The sequence below is a fragment of the Urocitellus parryii genome, chromosome 12 (assembly GCF_045843805.1).
Source record: "Urocitellus parryii isolate mUroPar1 chromosome 12, mUroPar1.hap1, whole genome shotgun sequence".
In the NCBI taxonomy this organism is placed as follows: domain Eukaryota; kingdom Metazoa; phylum Chordata; class Mammalia; order Rodentia; family Sciuridae; genus Urocitellus; species Urocitellus parryii.
In genome coordinates, this window is record NC_135542.1 from 27,848,376 (window position 1) to 27,867,560 (window position 19,185).

Sequence of the window (19,185 nt, forward strand, 5' to 3'; positions counted from 1 at the left end):
CAGTGATATGATGAATACCAAGAAAAGGAGCTAGATGGAATGCATATGATGGAATTGTGTCATAATGGACAGTTTCTGTCATAGATGAAATCTAGGAAGCTCAGAATGTGCTGAAACTGAAGGAGAGGGAACTAACAGGCTACGCAGAGGGGGCAAGACTGAGGCTGTTTCTTGTCCCCCTCAAATTAGACCATACTCTGTGAGCAAATATGTGATGCCCAGAGAAAAAGGCAGACAATGAATTTCTGTTGAATGAGTGAGAAGAGCTAGTCCTGCATCTGTGCCAAACCCTGCCAAGCCCTGCGGATTTGCATGTGTCCAGAATACAGCCCTGAGTACTTCTTCCTTGGGTGGTCACCATCTGTGCAGAAGTCAGTTCCAGTCAGGACACAGCATGGACATAAGGGTGCCCATATGACTCCTGGGGATCCTGCTACTTTTATTTTAAAGCAGGAAGTTTCAACCCTTGGAGATTTGCCCAGGACAGTGAGGTTCATTGTACTTGATCTATAAATGCATTCTCTCATAACAAGGTTCAGTATGTGGATATTGGTTTTTATGTTTCCAATCTCAGATGCCCGATGTGACATCCAGATGACACAGTCTTCATAAATGGAAGAAGAATTTAGTAATAATTCTCCATAAATATAGGAAGACAATTGTATATCCAAGGGTGTCAATGAGGAGCTTTGGCAGAGAGGGGACCTCTCTTTCTGAAGACATTTATCTGATTATTAAAGAATACAGAGGAGGAGCTATAGTGTGTAAATCCAAGGAACACCAAATGTGGATATAGATAATCAGAATCCAGGTCTACAGTTTAAGGAGACCTAATCACAATGTCCCACCAGGCGAGTCAGAGCCTTAATTATGACACTGATATCAATAGGAAGCAGGCATAGCTTCAATTTCCTGATGTATTCTGCAAACTTTTTCCAATATGAGGTCCCATCCAGGGTCAGGGGCAGAGGATCCAGAACAGATTTAACATCCAGCATGAGTAGCCTGGAGCCTGAAGATGTTGCCACTTATTACTGTCAATGGCATAGCAGTTTGCTGCCCAAGGTGACACATGCCATGACATCAATGTCCCAGGAAAGCAGAAGTGTGAGGCTGGGATGCCCCAATTCCTCCTCCTGCTGCCTCCACCTGCTGAGGGCACTCCTCAGAGGCAGCCAGGTGCTAAAGCACATTGTCTGGAAGTGGAGAGGGTACCCCTTTATGTATTCACCATTTTTCCTTCCCCTCAGCTCCATTGGAGCAGACCAGAGTGTGTCTCTCCTTATTTCCTAAATGACACAGAGTAGTGTATGTTGGCAGTCTACATGGTGGTACGATATCATATGAAATTTATACAGCTAACAGATACTCAAAGCAGGACTGTATTAGCAGACAATAATTTTATTAGCAGTTCTGGCTGTTAGGGATATTGGTCTTAGAAATAGGGGATTCTCTGTTTCTCCCCATAATCCTGAACTCATCTGTCAGTGTAGGTAAAGATTGTCTAATTTTGTATTTTCAGAGTGCTTTAGGGAGCTCCATACTGGAGGTGGTTCTCTTAGCCTCCTTTTCCTCACCTCATAACCTGGACATTCTGCTATCTCCTCTGTCTATAAAAACTGCCTACTTTGTGCTGGGCATGGTAGTACATAACTGTAATCCCAGTGGCTTGCGATGCTGAGGCAGGAGGATCTCGAGTTCAAAGTAGCCTCAAAAAAAAAAAAAAAAAAAAAAAAGCAAGGTGTTAAGCATCTCAGTGAGACCCTATCTCTAAATAAAACACAAAAATAGGGCTGTGGACGTGGCTCAGTGGTTGAGTGCTCCTGAGTTAAATCCCTGCCCCCCCCAAAAAAAAATACTGCCTAATTTTGTATTCTCAGAGTCCTCCAGAGAGGACCAAACTGCAGATGGTCCTCTCAGCCTCCTGTACCTTATAACCTGGTGATTCTACTGACTTCTCCTCTATCTATGCCTTTGACAATAAGTGCTTGTGGGTGTAGAATTTTTCACTTTGGTTTCTGAATCACACGAGTGCCCCAGTTGGGCAATTCTATGGGAACCCATTAAAGAAAAATGGATTCTGTGATCTGTGCTCCCCAAGGTGATGGTGAGCATGGACAGCTGACAACAGACAACAGTACCCTCTTATGGGCACTATTATCCCACTCTCATTATGTTTCCACAAAGGGATTGATTCATGATATGTGGAGATGATGTTTCAAGTATTATCCATGAATCTGAGATCAGGGGGAAATTTCACAGAGCAAACTGAAAATGATGAAAATAATTCAGTATGCAAAAATAATTCTTCCTTTTACAATGGGATTAGCAAAAGCCAAGGCAAAAGCATGGAGCCATTAAAGTGAAACAAGTATGTGCTACAACAAACCTTTCCCTTAAGAGACAAATGACTGAAACCCGACCAGGAGGCAGGAGGGGCCAGCCCTGCCAGCCCACGTGGTAGGCAGACCAGACCAGGTGGCAGGAGGAGCCTGCTTGCCGCTGGCCTGTGGCAGACCTGGAGGAAGGGCCCAGCCGCTTCTGGCGCCTGGGAGACCCTGAGGAGGGGCTGGCGTGGGGCGCTGGGGTGCAGACCTGAGGATGCCCAGAAAGCAGAGGCTTGGCTTAGGGGTCACCAGACCAAGTTCTGGACAAACATAAGGTCTCCCCAACACCCCCCACCTCATCAAACACCTCACGAGAAAAACAGATGGAACTCATCTTGGAAAATCCCACCTTCCCTTAAAACCCATCAACCGGTGGGCGTGGCTACCTGCAGCGGATCAGGTACCCAATTTCCAACTCCCCAACCCTAATCTGCAATAACTCAAAATTTTTCCCACAAGCTTTGGAGGTGGGGTGTAGATATCAATGCAAAACAACAACTGTACAGGCACCTGGTTTCCATCTCAGAGACTAAGAATAGAGAGGCTACAGATGGAAGCTCAAGTCCTCTCACACTGGCTACCTCCACCAACCTGAATGCAGAGACTCAAGCTAGGAATAGACAACTTCACCTACTGGAAGAAAAGAAATAGAGTTCTGAGAGACTTTTTTTTTTCTTTCTCTTCTCTCTCTCTTTTCATCCATTCATCCAGTCTCCTCTACCCTTCCCCCTCTGGTCCTCACAATCTCAACATATATGAAACCAAGAATTGTGCATGAAAAAGGTCTTTAAGAACTGAATCACCAGAATAATATAATATAGAGGAATTGCATATGCCCCACCTCCCTACCACCCTTTCTTTCTTTCTTTTTTCTCTTATTTTCTTTTTCCCTATTTTTTCTCTTTCTTTCCTTGTTATTTTTTCCTTATTACTCCCTCTATCCCAATTTCAACCCCTAAATTTTACTATTTATACATAGGGTAATCTTCTAAATACATTTACGAGTTTGAATCTGTACATTCTTCCATAAATTACCCATCTATTGGTTAGAGCTCAAACCAGTTGCTAAGTTAGATTAACCCCATACCCTCACTCCTTTCCCCCTAAACACAACATTCTATACCTGAAATTCAGTTTTCCACATGCTATCACAAACGGTATGCATTTTATGAAACTAATGACTATAGTTTTAAATGATAATTGAAGCCAACATCTGTAGACATAGAGTCTAGCTATAAATGTATTAATGATGAAAACTTGTGCTTGGATGATGTACTATTGATATTGGGAACTGTTAACATTGTCTTTCTCCACAAAGAGAGACTTTGGAACTATACAAGAGCAATTTAAATATACAGGGGGAAAATCAATAACACAACAGTTTCACAAAGCTGGAAAGAGATGTGAGCAGTATGAAAAGACAAGAAAAGAAAGGACCACAAACAGTTCAGGTCAATTTAACATTAGAAGAGGTAATATCAGCAGCAGATGGAATGTCAGAGAAAGACATCTGCTGTTTGGAATTTGAATGACAGGGATACAGTTCACAGTGTGGTGGGTGCTCAAAGACAAACATTAAATATCACCATTAAAAGTGAGAGATCCAGAGAAGTCCCAAGATAGAGGGCAGTGAACAGAGGATGTAAGCAAATCAACCTGACCCCAGCAGGGACAGTGCTGTGGGTCACCACAGAGCCAGGTCAACACAGAGGAAAGAGAAACACACACACACACACACACACACACACACACACACACACACACACAGCACAGCAAAAAAAGTAAGCTCTGTGGTCCTAACCTTCTGAGTGAAGAACTGCAGTGCAGGTCCAGCTCCAGGTTTATGACCCTCTGGTCTCTATGAGCACTCAAGAGGCCTTAACAGACACTTCCAGTCTGTCTCAGCAGTTTTACCATGTGACCTGAAGCCACCTGGGGATTAACAGTCACAAGATGGTCACTAAATAGCAGACCCAGGGGGATTCAGCTCAGAGGTACAGAGGGGACTGTGGTCTGCTCCTCCTTGAATCCTGCAGCAGGAGAATGACCTCCTAAAATAATGGGAGAAATTGTCCCTGCAGGTGTGATCACACTGTGGGCAGGAGAGTGACATTCAATCAACTTTGGAGCTCTGTGGTGTGATAACCCACGGAGAGGAATCAGGGAGGTGGACCAGAGGGACATGATTCCATTAGGGATGGAAATGTGGATACACATATTTTGGTAGAGGGCAGGTGACAGAAAACCTTTATGCAACTTATACCCAGAGTGGTCTCACAGTCCTCCCCAGAGACAGGACCATGGGGAGACACAAAGCCCGGACACCCAGCTGAGCCTGATATCTCCTCAGTCCCAGGGGTGCAGTGATGTAAACATTCTGGAGCACACACACCAAGCACGGCTCCATGTAGAACAGTCCCCAGCAGCCAGAACCACCCAAAGGGATCTCTGCATTAAATCCACTCAGGAAACGCAACAATCTAAGATGTCAGGAAAAAATCCCCACAGAAGGTACCTCCAGTTCTGTACAGGAGAGCAGAGAGCCAGAGAGGCCTTTCAGCTGCTCCACTTCCAATCTCTTCAGCATGGGGAGAGAGAACATCACAAAGGTTTGGTTTAACATGGCCCAGCCCTGGCACCCTCTACAAGGTGCACAGCCCAAGGAGAAGCCGACAGAAGGACAGTGTGGAGCACTGGAGAATCCCAATCTGGTGTCCACGGCTTAGCTTCTGTCCCATCCATTAAGGAGTATTCATGCCACTGCAAAGGTCCACTGGACTCTGTTCTTCTGTAAACACTCAACTCCAGCTACACCCCTGGAAACAGTTAAACATTTTCATTTAGAATTGTCCTTTTTCTCATTGTCTTATTTATTTATTTATTTATTTATTTATTTATTTATTTTCTGACAAAGTGCTTTTATTTTATTTTTTTTCTAAACATTTTATTTTATTTTTTTATTGGTTGTTCACAACATTACAAAGCTCTTGACATATTATATTTCATAAATTATATTGAAGTGGGTTATGAACTCCCAATTTTACCCCAAATTCAGATTGCAGAATCACATCGGTAACACATCCACAATTTTACATAATGCCCAATTAGTAATTGTTGTATTCTGCTATCTTTCCTATCCCCCTTCCCCTCCCCTCCCATCTTCTCTCTCTACTCCATCTACTGTAATTCATTTCTCTCCTTCTTTATTTTCCCATTCCCCTCACAACCTCTTATATGTAATTTTGTATAGCAATGAGGGTCTCCCTTCATTTCCATGCAATTTCCCTTTTCTCTCCCTTTCCCTCCCATCTCATGTCTCTGTATAATGTTAATCTTTTCTTCCTGCTCTTCATCCCTCCTCTGTTCATAGTTGCTCTCATTATATCAAAGAAGACATTTGGTATTTGTTTTTTAGGGATTTACTAGCTTCACTAAGCATAATCTGCTCTAGTGCCATCCATTTCCCTGCAAATTCTACGATTTTGTCATTTTTTATTGCTGCATAGTACTCCATTGTGTATAAATGGCACATTTTTTTTTTATCCATTCATCTATTGAAGGACATCTGGGTTGGTTCCACAGTCTAGCTATTGTGAATTGTGCTGCTATGAACATCGATGTGGCAGCATCCCTGTAGCATGCTCTTTTAAGGTCTTCAGGGAATAGTCTGAGAAGGGCAATAGCCGGGTCAAATGGTGGTTCCATTCCCAGCTTTCCCAGGAATCTCCAAACTGCTTTCCAAATTGGCTGCACCAATTTGCAGTCCCACCAGCAGTGTACAAGAGTAGCCTTTTCTCCACATCCTTGCCAGCACTTGTTGTTGTTTGACTTCATAGTAGCTGCCAATCTTACTGGAGTGAGATGGTATCTTAGAGTGATTTTGATTTGCATTTCTCTGACTGCTAGAGATGGTGAGAATTTTTTCATGTACTTGTTGATTGATTGTATATCCTCCTCTGAGAAGTGTCTGTTCAGGTCCTTGGCCCATTTGTTGATTGGGTTATTTGTTATCTTATTGTCTAATTTTTTGAGTTCTTTGTATACTCTGGATATTAGGGCTCTATCTGAAGTGTGAGGAGTAAAAATTTGTTCCCAGGATGTAGGCTCCCTATTTCTCTTATTGTTTCTCTTGCTGAGAAAAAAACTTTTTAGTTTAAGTAAGTCCCATTTGTTGATTCTTGTTATTAACTCTTGTGCAATGGGTGTCCTATTAAGGAATTTGGAGCCCGACCCCACAATATGTAGATCGGAGCCAACTTTTTCTTCTATGAGACACAGAGTCTCTGATTTGATATCAAGCTCCTTGATCCATTTTGAGTTAACTTTTCTGCATGGCGAGAGAAAGGGATTCAGTTTCATTTTTCATTGTCATTTTTAATTATGTATGTTTTAACTGTTATTGTGGCTACATTTGTTGATTGGTCCATCTATGTTAATTATGTATGTTGTAACTGTTATTGTGGCTACATTTGTTGATAGGTCCATCTATGTACAAGTATAATATTGTTGTAGAGACGGATGAGACTGAACTGAGGAATAGTAGGAAGCATGTTTATTGGCTGTGGGTTCCAGAGGTGGCTCTTGCCTAAGGATTCTTCCTCTGAACCCCAAGTTCTGATATGTTCAGAACTCTCTTCCCAGTGCCTAGGGGGAAGGTAGAAGTCCACATAGAAGTAGTGGTTTTTCTTTTTCCTACTATCCTGGGCAGTTAACCCAGGCCTGGACAAAACTAAATCAAGAACACTGTCTGAGAAAAGCAGTGCCCAGGAAGGGGAGAGGTTTTCTCCCCTCTCCTTCCCTCTGGTTTTCAAGGACCCCATGTTCTCTGAGGTGCAAAGGCCTCTGCAAAGCCTGGTTGCTCTTCCTTACCACACTTTGATTTAGGAACATGTCTCCTGCCTGAAATCCTTTTTCAGAATTTTTCCTGATGATCTAAGAGCAGTCATGGTCAGGGTCACTGGAGGAGCTCAGTTGAGATTTTCTTTGGAGAGGGGGTTGCCACTTCAATATGTTTCCCAGGTTTTGTCCCAATTGCATAATTTCTGTCCCTTCCATTACTCCTTTACTCTTTCTTTGTGTTGTTCTTGGTAATGACTTTTTTCATTGTTTTGTGGTTTGTTTGGGGGTTGTGTTTCATTCTGTTCTTTTGCTTTCTGTGTTTCATTTCTCTTTTTTTTTTTGTTTTATACTTGTTTTCTGATCCTGGTTCTTGGGATCCTTTGGCTCTGTTTGTTGGCTGGTTCATTGCCCTCAATATCTGCAACTTTTCCTCTAAGAGCAAAGCATCCTGTTACCCATCTGCTTCACTGCCTCCCTCTTCAGGCCCTCCCCACAGCGTTGCCTCCACCTCCTCTCCTCTCACCTCGAGCAGCCCAACCTCCCTTTACCCTTCCTTGCTCAACACTTTTACTCACAATAAGTGTGGTTCTAGCATCCATTTGCCCCAGAGTCTACCCCTCTGGGGAATGGAGTAAGATGGATCAGGAGAAGACACAGGCTCAGAGCAGCTCCCAAGGAGCGAATCACCTAGAGATGGAAGGTTTTGTCCTTGGGCCCTGCAGGTGCAAAGGAAGAGGGCATCATGAAGACTCTGGGTCTCTACTGTCTCCATGATTCTTCAAAGTCCAGCGTAGACACCCCCAGGTCATTTCACATGGTCCCAGTCAGATCAGCAGGGCACACATTAGCTTCCAAAAGGGGTCTCTTCCCTCCTCAGATATCTGGGCATGATTTGAGAGAGATGGTCACACAGGAGAGCCCTTATGGTCAAGGTGAAGTTGATGTTGACCAAAAGGCAGAGCTGGGCTGCAAAGGTCAGCAGAAGATATAGATGGAGCCCAGGTGCAAACCACTGACCAGCAGAACCCACAAGTAGGTATCATCCTCGGGAGAGACCCAAGGGAATGGGGGAATATTTCTCTGCTTTCTGACTCATCCCCATTCCCCTCCCTGCCCTCAGCACATGTCCAGGGAGAATCCCAGTCTTGTGTCCAGGGCTTAGCTTCTGTCCCATCGATTAAGGAGGCTTCATGCCACTGCAAATGTCCACTGGACTCTGTTCTTCTGAAGAGTCCGCTGCATAGACCAACAACCATCTCTGGGGACTATCAAATTTGGAAAATTTCTCTGAAAAATATAATGAAAGTTGAGCAGCAACTGACCTATAATGGGCTGTTCCTTCTCTGGAACTTCTCATCTTCACACCAACTTCATCTCCCTGGGGTCACTATTATTATGAATATGATTTTACTTTGGTTCTCTGTTGAAGATGATGCAATGCCTGATTTAGACCCTACTCCTTTGTAATTGAAAGTGGAAGTTTCTTTTGGTTTTAATTATAATATAATGTGGGGATGTAAGCCTTCGAATCAAAAAACATAAAGGGCATATCAATCAATGAATGTATATCCCATGATTCCACCATGTTGAAAATTATTGAAAACTAAAAAGTGACAGTAATCATTTTTAGTTCATAATATTCAATAATGAATGTGATTTCTATAAATTAATATTCATTATAAGTATATAGAATACTCTTTTTCAATATATTTCATTTACAACTTCTCTATTACATTTTTTGTTCCGATAACAGGGCATATCAGCATGGTATTATGCTTTGGGAACATATGTGAAGGTTTGCATTGGAAAATACAAAATCTTTCTGCTTATGTGTAAAGAGAAAAATGGTATCTCAGGTGAAGTTAACTACAACATAATGTGGCTCATAGTGAATGCCACTGAAATCCCTATTTTTTGTTTTTTGTTTTACATATTTAATTTCATATGAGGATGTTTATTTATGTGAAAGAAAAAGAAAATACAATTGTTTAAAATTAAAATAAAAATTTCTCAGTAAGTAGTTTTAAAAATACTTGCAATCCCAGAAGGTGAAGGAAAAGAAATCGTGGTGGAGGAAAATTTTTATTAAAACCAGGGAGTTAGATGTCCCTTCTCCATGGAGGAAATGCTAAAGACTCTGCTCACAAAGGAACCAATCCCTAAACAGAGATATAGGGAGGGCTGAATGATGGACACAGGAAGGCATCAACTAGGGGATAAATGGAAGTTCATATTGGCTGCATGTCAGCAAGACAGGACTTTGTGCAGACGGAGGTCCATATACACCAGGGGAGGTTGGAAACAGTGCAGGTAAAAGGAGCAAAAAATGTAATTAAAAGATTACACTGTACAAAAAGTGAAAAAATTCATTTCTATGGCTCAGGGGATGGAAACCAGGACTTGTGCGCGCAAGGCATCTGCTCCCCCACTGACTAACATCCCTCCAACATTCCCAAGACAAGCCCTCTGAGCCAGGTCCACCCAGGGAAGCCACTGTGGGATTCCTCATTCCCAGGAAGAGTGGGGAGAGTAAAATGCTCATAGCCTAGCTGCTGGGTTGGGCAATATGCACGCTGTGCATGCACAGAAATAATAAGAAGTTGCATAAAGTATTGGTAGGACTTTATCTTCTATTGACTGCATGAATAAACAGCATGCCACAGTGTGGACATACACACTGAAGTACAGTGCATAATACTAACACATATACAGGAGGGCAGTGGATTCTAGAATTGAACAGTTCATTACCTGTCGGTGGAATCTAATGGTGATCCTGGAAATGAGTTATTCTGGAGAAATAAAGTGTTGTTCTTTTGTATTCTCTTTCAAAGTTTGTCTTGTTGAAGAGTAATTTTTGAAGAAACCAGTTTTCTCTAACAATTAAAATTAACCTTCAATAAACCACTCCCTTTCCAGGCCTCCTCTCCCACAGCTGCACCTAGAGGCCTCCACATTCTGAAAATACAAGAGGATGGAGCCTCCTCAGCCTGGGTAACTTCATGGACTTTGTGGAGCAGCCCCTGCCTGGTCCAGGAGCACACAGCATGAGCAAAATTCTGTGGTACCAGGTATGACATGTGGGAATTGGGGACATCAACATTCCCTGAGTGATATGAAGGCACAACAGAAAACCTGCATGACAGCAGTGAGAGGCCATGGAGTCCTTCTCATTTTCTATATTGTTGCTGTCTTATGAGTTAAAATTAAAAATAAAATTCATACTTGTATAATAGATCAGCATTTCCAGGGCTGAGGCTATGGTGTTTATTTGCAGGTTCATGTCGCCCTCTGGTGGGAAAGAAGTGGAACATTCCAGCACAGAATTAAATAAGAAGAACCTGGAGGTGAGCCAGCTCTGTGTCCACAGGGTCCTGTGCCCTCTGCTCTCCACACTGATGTTCTCTAGCTCAACGAAGAGAGCTCAGCCACCTATCCACCTCCTGATACAGACTCACACTCAGAGAGAAGCCCAGAAACCAGCTGTCACTCCTGGGAACCCGGAAAGAGCCCAGACCAGTTAAGTCTATCTAGGTCACTCTCTGAGTTCAGGCACAGCTGAGGCCAAAAACAGGTGTCAAGGGCAAATCTTGGGTCCATACTCCTTCTCCAGTCTGGAGTCCAGAAAAACTACAGGTAAAAGGTGTCCAACATAAACTACTATAAATACTCTGTAAATACTCTGAATTTACTCTATTAGATGCCTAAGAAGGGGCTTCCTCTTTGTTCATACAACACTGTAAAATAAATAAATACCTTCCTCTGTCACTCTTGCCTATTGGAGCAGTTTAAAGCTTAGCTTGTACACTTTGTCTTTTTCTCATAGCAAATAAAGAAAAATCTATGCCTGTTATCCTGTACCTGTGTGTTAACTTACACATAACACTTCTTCCATGAGACATCCAAGTAAGAGGCTATTCCAGAGAGATGCTCCATGAGGTTGAGTGGCTTCACGGTGCCCAGCTCACACCACCTAGTGAGCTACAGCTTTGCCCACCCTAACATGAGAAGAGGCATAAAGAAACCTCCCTCTAATGGCATCACCAGCACCAGGACCAGAGTCTACAGCAGCATCCAGAGTCCACCAATGCCCAGTGTCGCTGCACTCTCCAGCTCACCAGCATGGTCCTGGCATGTTCCAGAAACCTTTTCATGCAGGGTCAGAGAGCTCCCTGAACAGCTGCAGAATCTGAAGGGGATCTTGAAAGATGAGTGCTCACTACTGCCATCAGCTGGCCAGTCCTTCAAACTGCATGTTTCCCTAAAGGTGGCACATTCCAGGAAGGTTGCCTTCCTCTTTTTGAGGACTATGACTCTCAGCCAAGCTGCAGAGCTGCTTCAGTATCTCAGGGTGTTGAGCTATGAAAGAGCCCGACCCCTCGACTGTCCTTTGTCTTCATATTACCTGCAGGAAACAGGCTCACATAGAACATGTGTGCGCCAGGGACAGGGCTTTGTTCATCCAACAGGATTTCTAGAGCTCTGGCCTCTGGGAGACCAACCCCTGACAGCTCATGTATCTGTTCACTGCAGCAGTGCTTTCTGCTGCTGAGATGGTCTTTAACTACAGGCTTATTACTCTTCCCTCACCTCCCATCTCCTGGTGACAGAGAAAAGATATTTCACAAATGGAAGTATCCTTCAAAACCAAAATGCCACAATCCAAAACTTCATTATTGATATGTCTTTGTGCACAATTTAGATCTTGAGTTTCTTTAAAGTCTTACTTTTTTAAATATTGAAATATTTTTAGATTTGATTTAGATATTTCAATATTGCATTAACATACAATTCATGCCAATACCAACATTGGGACTTCCTAAAAATTGGCCTCTAAGGCAAATGCCTCCCTGGCATGAGCATTATCTGGAGCATGTGTTAGGAGGCCAAGAGCACAGTTCAGTTCTAAACACCAGAGACTCCAGTCTTCATTGAAGAGGAGTGTGGCCTGGAAACAGCACCCTCCACATGGAAGATGAAGGGATTCTGGATCCCCGAAGGGAAAGACTGATGGTTCAAGCCCTCCAACCAGACTCCTCAGGAGAGAGCTCCAGGGCTCTGAATAGGGCCAGAGCCACAGGGAACAGAGGGAAAAGTCAGTAGCACTGTGTTCTGCAAGAGGAGGCTGAGGCCCTTAGAGGAGAAAGAACTCAGCACACTTCATGGTCAGACAGGAGGTGGAGACAGAAGGCTCCAGGGACAGGGCCTCCTGAGGAACACCACCAGGTAGCAGGAGGGGGCAGGGCTGATCACTGCAGCCACCTTCAGAGCTCACCAACCTCCCAGTTCTCAGGCTGTGTTTGGTGTCCTGTCCTACTTAGCATGTGGGAAACTCAGGGTTTGATCCCCAGAACTTCAAAGATATTAATAGTAATAATAATAAAGTGCCTTTTCCAACCTCAGAGATCAGTCTCTTCTGACTCTGGGAGCTCGGATCCAGGGAACAGGAGTTGACAGAGTGATCCATGAGGTTCCAACCCAAAGGTCAAGTGTGGGAACCACAGATGTTGGCCTAGGAAGACAGAAATCTCCTAAGCTCACTGAGAAACCTGTAGGGAGGTTACATGTTTGGGGTTTTGCTATTTATTTTTACCTTGATAAGGATCTGGCCAAGTTGCACAGTTGGCTTCTCACTTGTGATCCTGTGGCCTCAGCACCCTGAGTCATTGGGGATCCAGGTACACGACCAAGCTCAGCTGCTTTGTTATTTTAAGATGATGCTGGTTACTCTATGAAGGACAATATTATGAAAAACCAGCGACCATCAACCACATATTTATTTGCTTCCCATGAAAAAAGATCTAACAGCACAAACCAGTGATTACAAAGAACTGTAGTATGTCCCCAGGCCCTAAGCTACCTAATTCACATATGCTATATGAGTTTCTCCTCAGGCAACTTTCTAAGAGAGATGTCATTACTTTCTCAGTGCAGATGAGAAACTGAGGTGTGGGGAAAGTGAAGGACCTAATCCAAATCACACCCAACCCTTAACTTGCAGAATCAAGTTTTTAATCATCTCTGGGAGGGTGGGGATTGACTTGAATGTGCCATGCCTCTTTCAGTTGGGAACAAACCTGGGGGCCAGAGGAGGTTACAGCCAGCCCCCAGGAAGGACAGAGGTCTGGGTTCCAGGAAGACATGAGCATGGGACATCAGGATGGATAAACTTGGAAATGAGAAACCACCAAGGTGTATGTGCCTGTAGGTCTAAGGTGGGAATCCATAGGTGAACTGACCAAGATTGATGCCTGGTTGGGCAGCCTGGGAGGCCACTCAATGACCTGTCCCCCCCATCCCAGGCTGCACACCAGCCTTTCTCAGGGTGGGGAGAGGGATGGGCTGGTCCTGGGGAAGGAAGACATGAGTCAGTATATGGAGGCAGATAGAGCCTGAGGCTGGGAGGCCATGGAGCTCTGCCAGGGAGACTGAGGCCTCTGTTGAGGGCAATGAGCACCTGTGGGTCCAGGAGAGAAGCAGGCCATGTGTTCCTGAGTACTTAGTGCCTGGTGTAGCTGACACACAGGAAGAAGGGGGAAGCCATTGTCAATCCTGTGCCAAATGCAGGTTACCTAATTATCTTCTGCTTACCTGGAATCACCTGATCTTATTAAAACTGATTCCTTCAAACAGCACCTGCTTCTGAATATCCAACAGGGATCTGGTCATTATGGTAAGTGAAAAAATAAATGATAGTATGTGGACAGGATTTCAACTTGTTGGCCCCAAACCCCAGGTCTTATACCATCCCATTCCTCAGGTACTCAAACAGGAATTTAAAATGAAAGATTTTGGTGACATGATCAAACAAGTTGAATTTAAGAGAGGGAGAGAGTACATACTAGATCTGTCTTCATCACTGAAGCCCGTCCATCTGCACATGGAGGCAGAAGAATGAGGATCTTAGGCCATGAACGCTGGATGTGAGGACATGCTCTAATGCTGTTCTTGGAGGTGGCAATTAGGAAAGTGTCAAGGAGCTCTGTGATAATGGCCACAGGGAAATTGGGACCTCACCCTAAAACTCTGGAAACATGACTTTGCCTCAGTCCCTGGACCTGAAAGAAGACCCTGAACTTCAGCAAGGAGAGCTGCCCACTGACTGCTCCTTTTCAGCCTTCTCAGGCTGAGCTGAGGACGCAGCAGGGACTCCTGAGGGACAGGCCTGGGAAGGAATACACTGCTCAATAGGGGCGAATTTGTTGCTCAGCCACAGAAAACTAGGAGAGACATCAAACTGCCATATCTCATCAGAAGGATCAGAAAACTAAACTCAAGAAGCAATTGTCCCATGTGTCTCATGGCTGAGGGGACCCTCAGCTCTCTGCTCTCTCTGCAGTGTGGTCAGGTTCTGCCTTCTTCTGCCACAGTGATCCTCCTGATCTCTCCACACACACACAATCCCGGCTGAACTTGGGGCCTTAAAGAAGAAGGAAATAGTGAGATATAAACAAAATGGATGGAAATGGAGAACATCATGATAAGTGAAAGAGCCAGATTCTGGAAGGTGACGGTCCAATATCACCCTCCTGTGCAAAAGCTAGAGCAAATGAATGGGAAAGGGTTGTGATGTGTCAAAGGAGAGAAGGACAACCAGTGGCAAAGGAGACAGAGATGGAGGGTCAGGGGACTGGGACAGGGAGGAAAGTGGAAGGAATGCACCACATGACAACATGTGCTTGGACACAGACTGCACAGCACAGTAGTGAGCCCAAATCCACAGAGGTCTAGAGCCCACCAATGACAAAGGAGCAGATGAATAAAAAGAAGGAAGACAAGAGAGAAGGGGGGGAGTGGGGATGGAAGAAAGGGAAAGAAGGGGCACCAGGGACTAACATGGAGCACAGTGTATCCCAGGCCTGCAGATTGTGCCCAGGGAACCACCTGTTTTGCAGAACTCCAATGCACCAATAGGAGCATTTCAAACAGTAAATAGGGCACTGAAGTAGAGTCATGGAAAAGGGAAATCTACTTACCTAGAAAATATCTTTATAAGTAAATCAGGCATAAACTATGGAAATCAGTTGAGGTAACCAGATTTAACCTGCACCTAAGATGGCTCAGGTCCATCATGAGATCCCCCAGGTAACACCCTGAGGATGTCCTTAGGGCAAGGAGAAGACAGAGGAGTGATCTGCCCACCACTTTCTCCCAAGGGGTCCTGTGCTCTGGAACTTTCTGAGACTATGCACTTTTCCTGTTATTGCCCAGTGAGATCCAACCCATTTTCCTTCATTTTCTTTCCTTCTGCTCATTCAGAAAAAGCACAGGAAGACCACAGCTTGTGGAAACTGCAAACATGCATGTTTCACAGGTTCAGAGGATGCTGTCCACTCAGGGCAGGAAAGCCACAGAGGTTCAGTTAAACTAAGAGACACATGGCAGGGTCCTTGGCTACTGGTGGCCCATGTTCCACACAGTGGAGAGGGTGTGTCAGAGGTCCTGGGCTGGAGAAAAAAGCAGCACACCCATGTTGGCCAACACAACACAGGCTCCCTCTGTCCCACCTGTGGATGAGGAGGGCTGAAATCAATGTCCCTGTGCAGGGAAAAAGACCTTCTTCCCAAGACACCTTGGGGCAAGTCCCAGGAGAACAGTAGTGCACATGGACCCCCCTGAACATGGGGAGAGTACCTGAGTGCACTTCTGACCTAGTAATAACTAATAAAATGAAAAGCATAAAATTAACTTATTAATTTTGTATTTCTCTCATTATTACATGTCACATTCCACAACTAAACACTCAAGGTCAATCCAGGTGAACTGGGCTGCACAAAATAACCACACAGAACAGATTAATGCCTTTTTCTATGTGTCCTATGGCAGCTCCTCTGACCTTAGGCGTCTGTGGAATGAGAGAGACGAGCCAGTGCTGAACCCTTTTGTTGAGAAGAAACCATTTAAATGAGGTAAGGGGTCAGGATTCAGGGTGTGGAGTCAGCTTTGTGAAGTCTGCTGTCATCAGATTGACTTTTATTTAGGAAGGCCACACCCAAAGGCAAAGCAAGAGAAGGGGACACACAAAGGGAGTTTCCATGGAAACTTCTATCCCTAACAGGGCAAAGGGCAGGATTACAAAGGAAACAGGTGAGTTTAACTCAATCCTAGGGAACCACCCCACAAAGAGAAAAGACCAAGTCAGGAGTCATGGCACTACCCCGCCAGACTACAGTGATCTTTCAGGTCCCAGTGGTGCATCAGGACTGGGAGGCCTGGTCACTCAATGTGATCCCCACAGTTACAGGATTCAGCAGTGGTACAGTGATGATACAGTCTCCAGTAATCCTGCCTGGAACCCCTGGACTGCCTGTCTCCATGTGGGGGAAGGATCAGAGTTGGAAAAGTCACTCATTAGACTCCCATAGGGTGGAAGGTTATCCCTGGGGTCCTGCAAACTTTGGGTCTTTACTGCCTCAGTGACTCCTAATGATCCTGGCTAGAAGCCCCTTAGGTCATCTCACAGTTTTCTAGTTGGGCAACCAGGGCTGCTGATGCTCTGAATCCAGGTGAGGATAGAAGAGATGTGTAAGAAGAATGGGAAGGAAGTTGAGCTCCGGGGTTCGCATTCTGTCCAAGGGGACCTGAGGGCATCTGCCCACCTCAGATGCCTGGGCATGACTGGAGGGAGATGGTCACTCAGGAGAGCCATTATGGTCAAGGTGAATATGATGTTGACCCAAAGGCAGAGCTGGGTGGGAAGGTCAGCAGGAGATGCAGTGGGAGCCCAGGTGCCCTCCACTGGCCACAGAAACCACAACAGGCAGGATCCTGGGAGAGTCCCTTGGGAATAGGGGTGGTGTCCTCTGCTTTCTGACCCAGCCCCTTTTCTCTCACTGAGCACAGCACATGTCCAGGGAGAATCTCAGCCTGGTGCCAGGGTTCAGCTCCTGTCCTGTCTGTCAAGGAGGCTCCATGCCACTGCCCAGGTCAGCTGGGTTCTCTTCCCCACACTCAACCTGAAACATAGATTTGTAATATTTTTTAAAGAAATATGAGGTAACATTCCCTGCAAGAATATATACTCATGTATAATTAACAAGCTACCATGAGGAAACACAATCATAAAGAAATGATTAATGCAAAGAAAATCAAGAAATCAAGGAAATTCTCCACTCTACTTTCAAGATGTTATATTTTGTCTTCATTGTCTCAGGTTCAGTCTTCCATGTGGATTCTGTGTTGGTGATGCCTTCTTTTGAATATGAAATTTGGTTTATTGATTTCTTCATTTTTAGGATTTCTACTTATATTTTTCTCACAATCTCTAACTCTTTAATGAAGTGATCTTTTTTTCTTTCTATATATCTTCTTCAATTTTACTCCTTACACTATCCCTTACCTCACAGATCAAATTACCTATGTGCAATCTGAACTTCTTCTTGGATATTGATTCTACTGTGGAATCAGTGGATTCTGCTGTTGGAGCATCTTAGTTTGATTGGGCCATGTCTTTCCCTTGATTTTCATGTTATTCCTGTGTTTTCCCATCTAGCAGGATGGACCTAAGGCAGCACAAATTCTACCTGTAGACCTGAGAAATTCACACTGCCCAGTCCAGTGTCCACACCAATCCTCATCCTACTAGACCCACCAATGTCACTTAGCACCTCAGAGCACCCTTCTCCTCCAGGCACTTTCTTCCTGAGCCTCAGGACATCACTTTCTCCTGCTGCTCCCCCTCCCACTGCCCCTTCCCAATCACCTTCCTGGTCCTCCCTCTCCACCTGTCCCAGAACTCAGGCCCTGGGCCTCTGCTCTGTGCAGCCCTCACTGCAGTGGTCATCAGAGCTCAGTCCCCAGGGCAGACCTCACCCCTGAACCCCAGCCTCAATCACTCTGTGGGCTACTTGGAAATACACTACCAGTCTAATGCACATGGCCAGCCCAATCGTCCAGTGCCACATGCCTCATCTCCTCCTCAAGGTCACTCTCCCCACAGTCCTCTCTCTCAGGACAAATGACAACTACACCCTGATAGTTTTTCAAAGCAAGATCTCAGAGTCATGTTGAGACTCATTCTCTCACATCCCTTGACCTAACCACAGCAGGCTGTTCACCTCCATCTCCAAAATGCACGCCTGCACCAAGGACTGCTTCACCCACCTTAATCTCCCTGCACCAAGGACCCCACTAACCCATCTGGGTGTTAGCAATGGCCTCCTAATTGTGCCTCTACTGTCTTTGTCCTGCAAAGAGCCTATTCCTTTGTCCTGTTAACCACCAAGTGAGCCTCTCTCTCCTCATAGACTCTGTGGAGAATTCTGCAGTGATCATGGCAGTGTGGTCATCTTTATCAGTTGGTGACCTGGTTTCTTGAGTTAATGTCCAGCAGAGGGATAGTTGGGTCACTGAGTAGTCCTATTTTTAATTAGTTTAGGATCTAAAACAGGCATGTTTTCTTAGTTTTTTTTTTTCCTGGGCCCCACAAACTATCCAAGGATTGAATCAGAAACATGTGACATCTCAGCAAAAAGATGACTTGAATGTCCTCTGAGGAGAAAGCAGCTGGCAAAGATTGCTGACCCTTGGCCTGGCAGGAGGTTGACATCTGAGTCTGAAGCTCTGTTGGGGGAGCATGTGGTGGTGCTAAGAGTAATCCTCTGCCACACCCTGGAGCCTGCTGAGGAAAGCTATCCCTGGCCCACTGCCACTAAACTTCATTGGGACCCCACCTGCCCATGGAGACACTTGGGAGAGGATCAGGCCAGGAGCCTGTCCTAGTTTCTGTTGCTTCCAGGCCCTGTCGTACTTTGGTTGGATAAGAGACTCTGGTTAGACTTCTAGCTGTTGGTGACCATGTCTCCTGCAGACACAGCCAGGGAGCCTTGTAATCAGGAAACAATGAACTATGAACACACATACACACACACACACACACATACACACACAATGTATCATTTTTTTTTGTTTTTGTTTTCTATCTTTCTTCTATTTTTTTAATTGGTTGTCCACAACATTACAA